General features: G+C 45.4%; 1 protein-coding gene across 3 annotated transcripts in view; it reads right to left on the minus strand.

The window, feature by feature from the left end:
* MTMR4 (myotubularin related protein 4) overlaps nt 1-13,628 on the minus strand; it is a 133,634-nt gene extending 120,006 nt beyond the window's left edge. The window contains exons 1-2 of one of the 3 annotated variants that reach the window (XM_048823877.2): nt 13,541-13,615; nt 7,453-7,555 (exon numbers count right to left, since the gene is read on the minus strand). The gene's annotated coding sequence lies outside the window, so the exon portion shown is untranslated. Of the gene's footprint in view, nt 1-7,452; nt 7,556-13,540 lie in introns of all 3 variants that reach the window. The other 2 variants (XM_048823880.2, XM_048823881.2) reach the window with 2 other exon arrangements.
* Between the last annotated feature and the right edge of the window lie 103 nt (nt 13,629-13,731).

The raw sequence follows: 13,731 nt of genomic DNA on the forward strand, positions 1-13,731 counted from the left end.
GAACGGGAGCCTGGGCAGGAGGTGAGGTGATGAGAGAACAGGACAATAAAAGCAGGAGATTGGGAAGGGAGAAAGAGGAAAATAGGAATGGTTTCAGGTCAGGAGAAGCAGGTACTACTGGCGAAAGGCAGCAGAGGGAAATAAAATCTACAGACTTACCAGAGACAGAGAGTCAGGGGGAAAAACTGAAAGGAAATATCATTGGTGAAAAAGGGAATTGAACAAAAAGCTGTGTTAGATGAAAACAGATCCTGAAAACAGTAAATGAACAGCCCACCCACAAAGGACCTAAAGTGAGTGAGCAGAGAAAATGACTGTTCAAACACCTGCTGAAGGAATACAGTTCAAAGGTGCCTAATGGACAAGTGAGGGCCCACAAGGCAAAGAAACCCCACTTGTGGATAAACTCGGTAGAAAGAGGTACAGCCACAGGAACATAGAATCCAAGGAGCACTTCAAGCCAAAGAGAGGAAAAAAACAGGACAGCAAGCGTGGAGCTGGACTGAGAGTCAAGGAGAGGAAGAGTTTCTTCTCTGAAGTGACAGTCTATTGTAATCTCTTGTTCTTGTTAACAACAATGCATTTGGTACTAACTGCACAGCATGTCCAATCACACAAAAGGTTAACGAGTTGGTAACCTATAGTTTAATATCATAAATAGTAAGCCTTTGGTAATGTTCTATATTATCTATCTCCTGATACAAGTTTGGGGTCTTGCCTTAGAAAGTTATAAAAATTTCAAGTTATCCCTTTTGTTGTGGTTTGCCTCTCCTCACAGTTAACATAGCCTAGCCAAGCTGGGTCACCACACACACATTTATTAGTTCTACAAAATGCACCTGGGGGGAAACAAAACGAGGGGAGTGTTTTGGGGGACAGAGGCAACAATGTAAGTTGGAGTCCCTTTGACCTCAGAAGCAACATTCTGAGGTCTGAACACCATCCCGACAGACTCCTGTCTGGTACCGGCTGGAGTTGCTGCTCCTAACATATTGCTCAAATTCCGCCCTGAGAGATGGGCCAGAGACTTCAGCTTGATGGAGGGTTTCACTACACATGCTAACAAAAAGACCTCCTCCCAGCTAGGGTACAAAGCTGCAGGAAAACATGAGATTTGGAAGATGTGGCTAAACACCACCAGCAACGGGGTGACACAGCTCTGGAAACTTACTTGCCCACCCTGCCCTCCTCAGAACATTAAATAAATTTTCATTTTTATCAGTGAAAGTTACAGTGCCCATTACTGCAAACTAACACTGATTTACAAACCCCTTTAATTAGATGTATCGAACTAGTGCCTGAACAAGTTAGTTTTCAGATAGCTCCCTAACTTTATACAAACCTCCTTACTCTCTCCCATGAATGCCCTGAAAGCTATCTGAACAATGAGAAGACTAGTAATTAAGCAGACTTCAAATCAGAATGACCAAAAAGCACCCTTACCACTTAGGGCTTCACATGCCTCGATATAAACCAAGCAAATACATTATAAGGTAATAAACTAGGAAGCCACACCAACTCAAAACACCCAACAGCCATTCATGAACACCTGAAGTATCAGATAAACTGGCAAAAAAGGTGTCTTCAAAACAAATCCCCAGCCTCGGATGTTAGCCACATGCTACTCCAAACCATCCCCCCATGTAGGGGAGTTTGTGGCCAGGCATCCCCAGCAGCCATATACTTCTAGTCAAGAGGGAGAATGACCTCAGATACTTAGTCAATTAAACAGATGGACTCAGGCCAATGATGGCATAGGGAATCCACTAACACCTTGACAAACCCATGAGGTCAACAGATGTCACTGCCAGAATCATCTACTGCAGCAGGTTGGTACAGCAAGTGCACATCATGGACCTCCCCAGAGAGGCAGAAGCAAGTGGCTTCCAAGAGGGGCTTGCACACAAGAGATGGTAACCAGCCAGTACACTTAAAGAAACTTCCCAATAGAGGTAGGAAGAGGAGGGACGTTTTACCCATTGTATTACTTTGGGAAGGAAGGAGGTAAGGGAAGAGACAAATATGTCCCTGCTATAAGATTCTTCAAACACCACAGGAGTATGTAAAGAGAGAGCAACAGTGCCAAAGTCAACCAGGCCTTTACAGCAACTGTGCAATGGCCAACATGCTGCTTTCCTTAAACTGGGCTGACTACATTAGATTGATCAAACCTGTCATTGTCAAAGAACAGCATCCCAAGGGGTCTGAAAGGCTGCCAATCAATATAAATGACAGTCACCTGCACCGGTTCAGATCATCATTTCAATTTAGAAATCCTACACAACTGAAATGAAAGAGAAGTTACCTTATTAGCATGACAAACTCTACAGATGGTTTCAGAGTGGTTGCCATGTTAGTCTGTATCAGCAAAAACAATGAGGAGTACTTGTGGCACCTTAGAGACTAACAAATTTATTTGGCCATAAGCTTTCATGGGCTAAAACCCACTTCATCAGATGCATGGAGTGGAAAATACAGTAGGCAGGTATAAATACACAGCATATGAAAAGATGGGAGTTGCCTTATCAAGTGGGGGGTCAGTTCTAATGAGACAATTCAATTAAAGTGGAAGAGGGCAATTATCAACAGGAGGAAAAATCACTTCTGTAGTGGTAATCAGGGTGGCCCATTTCAAACAGTTGACAAGAAGGTGTGAGTAATAGTAGAGGGTTCCTACTGACCCCACACTTGGTAAGGAAACTCCCATCTTTTCATATGCTGTTTATTTAGACCTGCCTACTGTGTTTTCCACTCCATGCATCTGATGAAGTAGGTTTTAGCTCACGAAAGCTTATGCCCAAATACATCTGTTAGTCTCTAAGGTCCCACAAGTACTCCTCGTTGTTTCTACAGATGGTGGTGCCCAGACACTATATAAAACAGGAGTGGCCAAAATTACTGAATCTCCTACCCGCATACAATAATCTTCAGAAGGTCGAAAGCCGCAAGACACACACAACCTGCCCTGCGGAGCAGTACCTGCTGGAGTGCGGGGCTTCTGCCTTGATGCTCCCCCCCAGGGCAAAAGTCCTTAAACCCCCCCTTCCTGCAGAGTAGAAGCCTCTAGTCTCCCACCACGCCGCCGCAGGGCAGAAGCCCTGAGCTCCCCCCTGCCCAGTCTTGTAGACAGAGAATGGGTGGGGTGCTTTGGAGGCTCCAGGAGCTGCACTTTTAACTATAAAAGAGCTGCATGTGGCTCACAAGCCACAGTTGGCCACACCTGACATATAAGAACGACGCCCATATTGGGTCAGATCAAAGGTCCATCTAGCCCAGTAACTGGTCTTCTGATAGGGGCCAATGCCAGGTGCTTCAGAGGGAATGGAAGGATGTGGAAAAACTGGAGAGAGTCCAGCGAAGGGCAACAAAAATGATTAGGGGTTTGGAACACATGACTTATGAGGAGAGGCTGAAGGAACTGGGATTGTTTAGTCTGCAGAAGAGAAGAATGAGGGGGGATTTGATAGCTGCTTTCAACTACCTGAGAGGTGGTTCCAAAGAGGATGGTTCTAGACTATTCTCAGTGGTAGAAGATGACAGGACAAGGAGTAATGGTCTCAAGTTGCAGTGGGGGAGGTTTAGATTGGATATTAGGAAAAACTTTTTCACTAGGAGGGTGGTGAAACACTGGAATGTGTTACCTAGGGAGGTGGTAGAATCTCCTTCCTTAGAAGTTTTTAAGGTCAGGCTTGACAAAGCCCTGGCTGGGATGATTTAATTGGGGATCGGTCCTGCTTTGAGCAGGGGGTTGGACTAGATGACCTCCTGAGGTCCCTTCCAACCCTGATATTCTATGATTCTATGAATGAACAGAACAGGTAATCATCCAGTGATCCATCCCCTGTCGCCCATTCCCAGCTTCTGGCAAACAGAGGCTAGGGACACCACCTTTGCCCATTGTGGCAAATAGCCACTGATGGACCTATCCTCCGTGAACTTATCTAGTTCTTTTTGGAATTGTGTTATAGTCTTGGCATTCACAAAATCCTCTGGAAAAGAGTTCCACAGGTTGACTGTGCATTATGTGAAGAAATACTTCCTTTTGTTTGTTTTAAATCTGCTGCCTATTAATTTCATTTCGTGACTCCTAGTTCGTGTGTTATGAGTAAATAACACTTCCCTATTCACTTTCTCCACACCAGTCATGATTTTAAAGACCTCTATCATATCCCCTCTTCGTCATCTCTTTTCCAAGCTGAAAAGTCCCAGTCTTATTAATCTCTCCTCATATGGAAGATGTCCCATACCTCCAATCTTTTTTGTTGCCCTTTTATGTACCTTTTCCAATTGTAATATATCTTTTCTGAGCTGGGGCGACCAGATCTGCATGCAGCATTCAAGATGTGAGCATACCATGGATTTCTATAGAGGCAATATGATATTTTCTGTCTTTTTACCTATCCCTTTCTTAATGATGTCCAACATTCCGTTAGCTTTTTTTAACTGTCGCTGCACACTGAGTGGATGTTTTTGGAGAACTATCCACAGTGACTCTAAGATCACTTTCTTGAGTGGTAACAGATAAGTTAGACCCCATCATTTTACATGTATAGTTGGGATTATGTTTTCCAATGTGCTTTACTTTGCATTTATCAAAATTGAATTTCATCTGCCATTTTGTAGCCCAGACACCCAGTTTTGTGAGATCCTTTTGTAGCTCTTCGCAGTCTGCTTTGGACTTAATTATCTTAATTATCTCAATTATCTTAGTTTTGTATCATCTACAAATTTTGCCACCTCACCGTTTACCCCTTTTTCCAGATCATTTATGAACATGTTGAACAGCATCAGTCCCACTACAGACCCCTGGGGGAAAACACTATTTCCCTCTCTCCGTTCTGAAAATTGACCACCTACCCTTTGTTTCCTATCTTTTAACCCATTACTGATCCATGAGAGGACCTTCTCTCACATTCCATGACTGCTTACTTTGCTTAAGAGCCTTTGGTGTGGGTCCCTGTCAAAGGCTTTCTGAAAGTCTAAAGTATACTATATCCACTGGATCCCCCTTCTCCACATGCTTATTGACCCTCTCAAAGAATTCTAGCAGATTGGTGAGGTATGATTTCTCTTTACAAAAATGGGACTCTTCCCCAACAAATTGCATTCATCTAGGTGTCTGATAATTCTGTTCTTTACTATAGTTTCAACCAATTTGCCTGAAGTTAGGTTTACTGGCCTGTAATGGCTGGGATTGTCCCCGGAGCCTTTCAAAAATTGGCATCACATTAGCTATCCTCCAGTTATCTGGTACTGAAGCTGATTTAAATGATAGGTTACATACCACAGTTAGTAGTTCTGCAATTTCACATTTGAGTTCCTTCAGAACTCTTGGGTGAATACCATCTGGTCCTGGTGATTTATTACTATTTAGTTTATCAATTTGTTTCAAAACCTCCTCAAATGACCTCAATCTGGGATAGTTCCTCAGATCTGTCACCTAAAAAGAATGGCTCATATTGGGGAATCTCCTTCACATCCTCAGCCGTGAAGACCGATGCAAAGAATTCTTTTAGTTTCTCACAATGGCCTTATTGTCCCTGAGTGCTCCGTTAGCATCTCGATCATACAGTGGCCCGACTGGCTGTTTAGCAGGCTTACTGCTTCTGATGTACTTTTAAAAAAAAGAAAATTGCTATTACTTTTTGAGTCTTTGGCTAGCTGTTCTTCAAATTCTTTTTTGGCCTTCCTAATTATATGTTTACACTTCATTTGCCAGAGTTTATGCTCCTTTCTACTTTCCTCACTAAGATTTAACTTCCACTTTTTGCAGGATGCCTTTTTGCCTCTAGCTGCTTCTTTTATTTAGTTGTTTAGCCACAGTGGCACTTTTTTGGTCCTCTTACTATGTTTTTTAATTTGGGGTATACATTTAAGTTGAGCCTCTATTATGGTGTCTTTAAAAAGTTTCCATGCAGTTTGCAGGGATTTCACTTTTGGCACTGTACCTTTTAATTTCTCTTTAACTAACTTCCTCATTCTGTGTAGTTCCCCTTTCTAAACTTAAATGCTACCATGCTGGGCTGTTTTGGTGTTTTCCCCACCACAGGGATGTTAAATGTTATGGTCACTATTACCAAGCAGTTCAGCTATTTTCACCTCTTGGACCAGATCCTGTGCTCCACTTAGGACTATATCAAGAACTGCCTCTCCTCTTGTGGGTTCCAGGACTAGCTTCTCCAAGAAGCAGCCATTTAAGGTGTCAAACTTTGTCTCTGCATCCTGTCCTGAGGTGACATGTACCCAGTCAATATAGGGATAGCTGAAATCCCCCATTATTATGGAGTTCGTTTTATTTTTGTAGCCTCTCTAATCTCTCTGAGCATTTCACAGTCATCATAACCATCCTGGTCAGTAGTATATCCCTATTGCTATATTCTTATTATTCAAGCATGGAATTACTATCCATAGAGATTCTATGGTACAGTTTGGTTCATTAAGATTTTTACTTCATTTGACTCTACGCTTTCTTTCACATATAATGCCACTCCCCCACCAGCACAACTTATTCTGTCCTTTCGATATATTTTGTACCCTGGTATTACTGTGTCCCATTGATTATCTTCATTCCACCAAGTTTCTGTGATACCTATTTTATCAATGTTCTCATTTAATACAAGGTACTCTAGTTCACCTATCTTATTATTTAGACTTCTAGCATTTGTATATAAGCACTTAAAAATGATCACTTTTTAGCTGCCTGCCATGATGTGACATAAGAGAGTGCAAGGAAGGGATACAGCCCCTCAATGCACCTTCCAATCTCCCACTCTTTGGTCCTGGGCTACTGAAATCAATGGAAGCATTGCCATTGAACTCAGTGAATGCAGGATATGACCATCAGGAAACAAGCTTCTGCTTTTCAAACATGACACACTTTCTGAGCTAACAGCACAAAAATATCAGGGCAGGGCAGTGAATAGACACTGGGACACAGAAAATTATACACGCACTAAAGTAGACATACCTGGGCCTCCTGACTAATGTGTCAGGGAGTTCTGGACTGGCAGGAAAACCACTAGAAGTCCTGCAGACCCATTCCACTGAAATAGACCACTGAATAGTTCAAATCCAACAGTCCACAGACAGAAATGTCAGTTTCAGGGGAAACTGCACCTTTGAACGTCCCTCCCCACAACATTCCTTGAGGGCATCCACTTAAAGTTTTAAGGTTCAGCCATCACCTCTCTTGGGGTGGAGACCTGCATCTCTCCCTCTCCAAATCAGGGGGTTAGACTGAAAGCCCTGTGCAACTCACTGCAATTTCTCAGCAGGTCTGACTTGGGTAAAGCATCTGTGGTTAACTCTTTCTCCAGGGGCTACAGCAGTGTACGCTAATTACCAACCAGCCTTCACAAAGCAAATTGCATTTATTCTTAGGTGGAAAGCATTACAGAGAAAAAAACACCATAAAACACAATAAAAGTTCCTACATACATGATAATAGCTTACCAGAGGTCACCCATCAGCCTTACTGGGCCCGAGCAGGCCAAAGTCTTTCCAGCCCTTCCACAAGAGTTGGGGGCCCCCTTTAGACAGAGGGTCTGTCTGTTTGCTGGATCAGAAAGAAGCCTTTGAGTCAGTTTAAAAGCAGCCTTTTTCATAGAATCACAGACTATCAGAGTTGGAAGGGACCTCAGGAGATCATCTAGTCCAACCCCCTGCTCAAAGCAGGCACAATTCCCTTTTTTTTTTTTTTTTTGCCCCAGATCCCTAAATGGCCCCCTCAAGGATTGAACTCACAACCCTGGGTTTAGCAGACCATTGCTCAAACCACTGAGCCCTTTCTTTGGCTGTTAGTCTTTGGAAAACCCAGCTTACACCAGTGTATGCAACTGTCCCCTGATGAGGTAGGGGGATAACAACCTAAGTAATTCTTCTTAATCACCCCCCACTGTTCTCCGTTCCTGGCAGAGTGGTGGCAACTCTCCCCCACTACAGTTCCATATAAGCCCTGGCCCACAGTGCTACATAAACCATTCATACACTTAATAGAATAATATGGTCCCCAGAGATATTGCATGTGGTTGCAGTATCTGTCACAAATAATGCTACTGACATTGATAGAATTATTCAACCCATATCACTGTCTGGATTGGAAGTGCATGACTTTAACTGTTGTGACAATGGGGCCTACAAATTAACCCTGACTGTGAGCTCAACTGTGAAAAGGCATGAAAGTCATAAAATGTCACTATAACTTACAATAACAAATGTTGATGGGAAAAGTTGCAAAGGGGAGACAGACTGAACTCGTCCAAACAAAAAGACCTTCTAATATAATTCAAGGACTGTGTTAAGATCACACTGGGTAAACAAGAGAAGCTATTCCATCCACCGTTCCCTTTTGGGGTCCTTACAGAAGGGAACTTTGGGAGAAAAACTGGCTCTTGGAGCAAGCTTTACCATTATGGCTGCCACACTCAGCATTTCCTGGGGCCCCAGGCCTTTGTCATCCTGATCCTGAGAGGTTTCAGAGTAGCAGCCGTGTTAGTCTGTATCCACAAAAAGAAAAGGAGGACTTGTGGCACCTTAGAGACTAACCAATTTATTTGAGCATAAGCTTTTGTGAGCTACAGCTCACTTCATCGGATGCATCCTGAGAGATGTTCTGACCAAACTGGGCCAGAAAGAGGGATCCAGATGATATTGTCACTTCTACCAACTCCAGAGAAATCCCACCTGGAATGTGAAACTCTGTCACAAAACCTCTCCTTGCCCCGGTGTCTTCTTTACCTTCCCCACCTGATTTCTTCGCTTTCTTACTCTCTTTTTCCTTCTGTCTAATAGGAGTCTGGCTTAGCCAGCCAAGGCTGCTGTAAATCCTTGACCAGAAAGAGGCAGCTAAAAGCAATGCCCTAAAAAGCCCAACACTGGTGTGAGTCTGTCAGGTCTTGGGGTGGCTGATAAGACCATGCACTGTGCCTGTGTTTTTCCAGCAGCGAGGGTACAAGTGAAAGTCAGAGAAAGGAAGCTGCATTTTTTGTCTGCGCTTTTCTTTTCTCTCCCCATTTTGTGCATCTTTGTCGTGTTCTTTCTTCTTAGGAAATGGGATTGAACAATAACAGCAATGACAACTGCTCCAGCCATCTTTGAATCCATCTAAGGGTATGTCTACATAGCAATGTAAGCCATGGGATAGTGGGACTCAAGTCAGCTGACCCATGTCAGGGAACCCTGGGTTTGAGTGTTTACACTGCATTTTGACCCCAGGTTAAGGATTTTCTGACCCACGCTCAAACCTAGGGCTCTGGCATCCACACTGCAGTGCACAGACATGAGTGAAAGTAACCCTATCCCATAGTGGCTGGCACCCCCCCTGTCATAAATATAAAGGGAAGGGTAAACCCCTTTAAAATCCCTCCTGGCCAGAGGAAAAATCCTCTCACCTGTAAAGGGTTAAGAAGCTAAAGGTAACCTCACTGGCACCTGACCAAAATGACCAATGAGGAGACAAGATACTTTCAAAAGCTGGGAGGAGGGAGAGAAACAAAGGGTCTGTGTCTGTCTGTATGCTGCTTTTGCCGGGGATAGAACAGGAATGGAGTCTTAGAACTTTTAGTAAGTAATCTAGTATGTGTTAGATTATGATTTCTTTAGATGGCTGAGAAAAGAGCTGAATAGAATGACTATTCTTGTCTGTGTGTCTTTTTTGTAACATAAGGTTTTGCCTAGAGGGATTCTCTGTTTTGAATCTAATTACCCTGTAAGGTATCTACCATCCTGATTTTACAGAGGGGATTCCTTTACTTCTATTAAAAGTCTTCTTGTAAGAAAACGGAATGCTTTTTCATTGTTCTAAGATCCAAGGGTTTGGGTCTGTGGTCACCTATGCAAATTGGTGAGGATTTTTACCAAACTTTCCCCAGGAAGTGGGGAGCAAGGGTTGGGAGGATTCTGGGGGGAAAGACGTGTCCAAACTACGTTTCCCAGTAAACCCAGTTCAAGTTTGGTGGTGGCAGTGGAAATCTAGGGGCAAAGGATAAAATTAATTTGTGCCTTGGGGAAGTTTTAACCTAAGCTGGTGAAAATAAGCTTAGGAGGTTTTCATGCAGGTCCCCACATCTCTACCCTAGAGTTCAGAGTGGGGGAGGAACCTTGACAGCCCCACACATGCACACTGCATGTTGACACTCTAACCCTATGAATGGGTTACACTGTGGGAAAACTCTACTGCCCACCCTGCGTCCTAACTCTGAGGGCGCTACTGATGGGACTCAGGAGTAGATAACTGCGTAATTAGCTCCTTTGGTGGCTGTCTCAGTAGAATGACTGCAGTTTTAGAAGGCTTTATGCTGAACTACCATCGAACCTGAGAACAGGGCTCTCCACCTTTAGGCTGAGTCAGATTGGCAGGAAAATGCCCATGTGCACCTGTGAAGATAATTAGGGCATCAGTCTCCAGGGCTGTCAAACTATTAAAATGAAACTTTGCAATTCTTAATTTTTAAAATGGGACATTCAGTGACAGTGTTGTTGTTTGGTTGTTTTTTTTTTTAATATATTTTTGTCTGTTTGTTTTGAAGTTTGACATAAAAATGTAGGTTTCAGAGGAAAAACACACACAGAGCCTGCAGAGCGGTGAAGGGCATCCCCAGCACTTGGGATGCAGTGTGCTCCAGCACCTCACCACCCCGGGATCCCTTATTCCTGCCCTTATCCCACACCCCAAGAGGCAGGGATAAGGGATCCCTGGGAGGCTGTGGGTAAGTTTTGGGGCTAGCTCCCACTCACTGCCCTCAAACTGCACACTGCCTGGGCACCCCTACACATGCAGTCAGAGGGAGCTAGGGGGAAGCACCTGGGAGCAAGAAACAGAGAGCAGAGACCAAGCAGCTGACCTCCACCAAAATCTGGCTGTGCTCTTGTGACCAGGAAATAGCTCTTTTTGCAAAAAGCATCTTCTGATTGGTCTCCACTGAAAACCCTGCAGGCTCTCTGATAGCATGCATGCAGACTGGTGTCCAACAGACAACGGGTTAATGCTGATCATCTGAGCTGCCATGGTTTGCAAAGGGAGGTGTGGCTTACGTTTGCAAGAGTGTAATAGACTGCACCACAGATTTTTGGCATAGAGAGGACTAAGTAAATTGCCCCAAGGAACAGTGGGATACATTCAGAGGACTTCCAGGATCGAGACAAGAGGGGGCCAAGACACATGTAGAGGAAAGCAATAAGACTTGGATTCTAGGTCCCAGCTTAACATGGGCTTGTACCCTTCAGCCCTGCAGGGTCCTCTGGGACCCTAGGGTCAAGCCCTAGATTAACACCGTTGTTATGTGGACGCAAGGGAGGTTAGGCTTGTCACTTAAACCGTACTCACGTTGCTGTGTAGACATACCCTAAGCAATTAAAAGAGCTAGGTTACAAAAAATGGGGGAAACACAGACACTCCACTCCCTACTGGCTGAGCCTGGGGACAGGAAAGCAGGACATGGGCTCCAGGGAGTGGATGACTAAGTTGAAATCTCTTTATGAAAGCTAGAGCTGTAAAGATATTCTTTGTCACCTTCTGGTTGAGGTAATTTCCTACCATTTTTTAATGCATGGGCCACTCTTATTTCAAGTGGCCCAAGTGATGGAGTTGTAATCCACACACCTCCTAGGTGTGGTGTTCTGTCCCAATCTAGTGGCACCGAGACCACTTAGAGATTAATGAGTCTGCTCTACAGCCTTCGCTAAGAGCTATATAGCTTTTAGCTCCAGAGGTCCCAGGTTTGATCCTGCCCTGACCACCAGGGTCTATTGGCATTACACAGTCACCACCATTTTCTGAGGGAGACTAGTACCACACAGTGGCAGATTTTCCCTGGCTTAGTTTTGTCCTGCTACTCCTACTTATAAACCCATCTATCATCCTAAATCCCTCTCCAGCCTTGCTTGTCACCCACTTGACACAGTTGTAGGTTTATGGCCCCTCTTCTCAAGCTATTTATAAAAAACAGCTTGCGTTAATGACTGTTCCTCTACTCTTCCCACCCCTTGCAAGCTTAAATGAACTGAAAGTTACCATAGTTGCTCATGCACATATGTTCGACCTAAATAAATTTCACACCTGCAGTTCTGCAAACAGGTGCTACATAATCAGAGGAACTCCAGCAATTATGGCTGCTCAGCAATCAATATATAGAAAAGGGTACTCAGCTTTTGATAGGTTTCAGAGTAGCAGCCGTGTTAGTCTGTATTCACAAAAGGAAGAGGAGTACTAGTGGCACCTTAGAGACTAACCAATTGATTTGAGCATAAGCTACAGCTCACTTCATCGGATGCATAAAGTGGACTGTATGAAGTGAGCTGTAGCTCACGAAAGCTTATGCTCAAATAAATTGGTTAGTCTCGAAGGTGCCACTAGTATTCCTTTTCTTTCAGCTTTTGATGACACTTCAACCAAAGCAGGAAACTAAAACCAAATAAACACATCATCCACTGCTATGTGATATCATTCCCAAGTCTCAGCAACATAAACCTCTTAGCCAACAGAGCAAACAATCTCACCTAAAAATGTAAACAATGCTGCAGACACTAGATAGAGATCTAGAAGAACAGATCCAAAACAGGTTAGACTTGCAAGATCGACACAGAATGGCAGATATTTTATCACAGTGGTAGGTGGACAGACTTCTTTGCAAAGACAGAAGTAGCAAGTATATTAAACTGGAATTGGAAACTGGGAGATAAATCGCACAGTACAATCCTAGAAAGATCAAGCATACAGCCAACATGATTAAGAAGAAATTGAACCAGGGAGAGGGGAGCACTTTCCACTTCAATGTCTAAAATATGAGAAACAGCAAGACAGACAGAACCTCAAATTATCAGAAGTGATAGAAGACTTCACTTGTCAAGTGAATTCAAACCCCATCTGTGAGTGAACCTTGGAAACACAAAGAGAAAGCACTGCCCATCAGCCATAAATTCATAGCCGCCAAGGCCAGAAGGGACCACGAACCATCTCCTCTGACCTCCTGTGTCACAGGCCGGAGACCTGACCCAAGCCATTCCTTTAAAAAGGAACAGAAGAGCTAACCGCATTTCAACGGGCCAGCGCTGGACCGGGAGAGCCCGTCGCGGGGACAGGGGCTGCCCAGGGGCAAACAGAGCATCGTGGGGAAAGGGGGCAGCCGGGCAGGTCTGGGGGGAGAAGAGGACGCTCGGGGAGGGGAGAAAGGGACAGGCCTGGGGGCGGCCGGGCCTGCCTCAAGCCAGGGGCGGAGGGAAAGGGGCGGGCTGGGCTGGGCTCGGCTCGGCAGAGGTGTGGGGGCGGCCAGGGGACCGCAGGCTGGGCTCGACGGCGGGGCGGGCGGCCCGTGGGGCGAAGGGTGAAGCCGAGGGGCGGGCACAAGGGATGGGGGGGGGCGTAACGGGGACGCGCACCGGGGCACGCGCACGGCTCCGCCCGGCGGGAGTGCGGGCCTGCACGCAGGGCTCGCCCCCGGAGAGATTGGGGGCGGGAGACCCCGCGCGCAAGGAGCGGAGGCGCGCTAGGCCCGGACGTCGGGGCCGGGCCGCGGGGGGCCTGTACCCAGCACGGGGGTCTCACCTCGGTCCGTCTCCGCCACTCCCGCCCTGCCGCGTACACCTCCACGCACAGACCCTGCCACTGCAACCAATCAGCGCCCGCCCCGCCGCGGGCCAATCCGAGAACGGAATCTCCTCCCGCCCCGCGGCACTGCCCCGCCTGGGCCCGCGCAGAGCGAACAGCCCCGCACTGCCAGCCTATCGGGGGCGGGC

Source organism: Caretta caretta, chromosome 17 (assembly GCF_965140235.1).
Source record: "Caretta caretta isolate rCarCar2 chromosome 17, rCarCar1.hap1, whole genome shotgun sequence".
Lineage (NCBI taxonomy): Eukaryota > Metazoa > Chordata > Testudines > Cheloniidae > Caretta > Caretta caretta.